The 2,179-nt window shown below is 60.0% G+C and overlaps 1 long non-coding RNA gene across 1 annotated transcript; it reads right to left on the bottom strand.

Annotated features, from left to right (window-relative positions):
* Positions 1 to 1,012: 1,012 nt before the first annotated feature.
* LOC126989059 (uncharacterized) lies at positions 1,013 to 1,699 on the bottom strand. Its single transcript, XR_007742838.1, has 3 exons — positions 1,642 to 1,699; positions 1,165 to 1,217; positions 1,013 to 1,111 (listed from the first exon to the last, which is right to left on the bottom strand). It is a non-coding gene; the product is annotated as an uncharacterized LOC126989059 (long non-coding RNA).
* Between the last annotated feature and the right edge of the window lie 480 nt (positions 1,700 to 2,179).

The following is a 2,179-nucleotide window of genomic DNA, read 5'->3' as shown; positions in this document are numbered from 1 at the left end:
TATGATGTATTTTGGATATAACACACAAGGCCAGAGGGTCAGAAATCAACAGGGGGTGACCGAGAATGTTTTTTGAATGAACTGCGCCCGGTAAGTACACCAGCGTCTGGCCACCTGGCCTCCTGCCTGTACCTGCTGCCCCACCCCTGGGTTACTGTAGTCTGCCCCAGCCCTCCTGCCTGTACCTGCTGCCCCACCCCTGGGTTACTGTAGTCTGCCTCAGCCCTCCTGCCTGTACCTGCTGCCCCACCCTGGGTTACTGTAGTCTGCCCCAGCCCTCCTGCCTGTACCTGCTGCCCCACCCCTGGGTTACTGTAGTCTGCCTCAGCCCTCCTGCCTGTACCTGCTGCCCCACCCCTGGGTTACTGTAGTCTGCCCCAGCCCTCCTGCCTGTACCTGCTGCCCCACCCCTGGGTTACTGTAGTCTGCCCCAGCCCTCCTGCCTGTACCTGCTGCCCCACCCCTGGGTTACTGTAGTCTGCCCCAGCCCTCCTGCCTGTACCTGCTGCCCCACCCCTGGGTTACTGTAGTCTGCCTCAGCCCTCCTGCCTGTACCTGCTGCCCCACCTCTGGGTTACTGTAGTCTGCCCCAGCCCTCCTGCCTGTACCTGCTGCCCCATCCCTGGGTTACTGTAGTCTGCCCCAGCCCTCCTGCCTGTACCTGCTGCCCCACCCCTGGGTTACTGTAGTCTGCCTCAGCCCTCCTGCCTGTACCTGCTGCCCCACCCCTGGGTTACTGTAGTCTGCCCCAGCCCTCCTGCCTGTACCTGCTGCCCCATCCCTGGGTTACTGTAGTCTGCCCCAGCCCTCCTGCCTGTACCTGCTGCCCCACCCCTGGGATACTGTAGTCTGCCTCAGCCCTCCTGCCTGTACCTGCTGCCCCACCCCTGGGTTACTGTAGTCTGCCCCACCCCTGGGTTACTGTAGTCTGCCTCAGCCCTCCTGCCTGTACCTGCTGCCCCACCCCTGGGTTACTGTAGTCTGCCTCAGCCCTCCTGCCTGTACCTGCTGTCCCACCCCTGGGTTACTGTAGTCTGCCCCAGCCCTCCTGCCTGTACCTGCTGCCCCATCCCTGGGTTACTGTAGTCTGCCTCAGCCCTCCTGCCTGTACCTGCTGCCCCACCCCTGGGTTACTGTAGTCTGCCCCAGCCCTCCTGCCTGTACCTGCTGCCCCATCCCTGGGTTACTGTAGTCTGCCTCAGCCCTCCTGCCTGTACCTGCTACCCCACCCCTGTGTTACCGTAGTCTGCCCCAGCCCTCCTGCCTGTACCTGCTGCCCCACCCCTGGGTTACTGTAGTCTGCCCCAGCCCTCCTGCCTGTACCTGCTGCCCCATCCCTGGGTTACTGTAGTCTGCCCCAGCCCTCCTGCCTGTACCTGCTGCCCCATCCCTGGGTTACTGTAGTCTGCCCCAGCCCTCCTGCCTGTACCTGCTGCCCCACCCCTGGGTTACTGTAGTCTGCCCCAGCCCTCCTGCCTGTACCTGCTGCCCCACCCCTGGGTTACTGTAGTCTGCCCCAGCCCTCCTGCCTGTACCTGCTGCCCCACCCCTGGGTTACTGTAGTCTGCCTCAGCCCTCCTGCCTGTACCTGCTGCCCCACCCCTGGGTTACTGTAGTCTGCCTCAGCCCTCCTGCCTGTACCTGCTGCCCCATCCCTGGGTTACTGTAGTCTGCCTCAGCCCTCCTGCCTGTACCTGCTGCCCCATCCCTGGGTTACTGTAGTCTGCCCCATCCCTCCTGCCTGTACCTGCTGCCGCATCCCTGGGTTACTGTAGTCTGCCTCAGCCCTCCTGATGGAATATTTCCCTCCTTGTGGGTCACATTCAAATGAAGGACATATTCACACCACAGGAAAGTCTTGTGCATCAATCCAGGATGTAAATGTGATGGAAAACAGCCAAGTGTTTGTCTCGTTACCAACACAGCGTAAGGGGTTGCCCGTTAGGAAGGTTAGGTTAGAATAAGACAGGTTTGGTTAGTTTAAAATTATTCAGCAGGTGGTGTGTGGCAGAAAGAAAAGTTTGGAAAGTTTGGTTTAGTGAGCAAATCTGTGGTCATATGCCGGAGAGAGACAGGAGGGGAAGGAATTATAGGAGAAGGGAACAGACCCCAGGAGACAGGACACAACATCTGTGGTCATATGCCGGAGAGAGACAGGAGGGGAAGGAATTATAGGAGA

Source organism: Eriocheir sinensis, unplaced genomic scaffold (genome assembly GCF_024679095.1).
Source record: "Eriocheir sinensis breed Jianghai 21 unplaced genomic scaffold, ASM2467909v1 Scaffold1035, whole genome shotgun sequence".
NCBI classification, from domain to species: Eukaryota; Metazoa; Arthropoda; class Malacostraca; order Decapoda; family Varunidae; genus Eriocheir; species Eriocheir sinensis.
The sequence above is the reverse complement of the archived record's forward strand: the minus strand, read 5'-3'. Positions and strand labels throughout refer to the sequence as shown.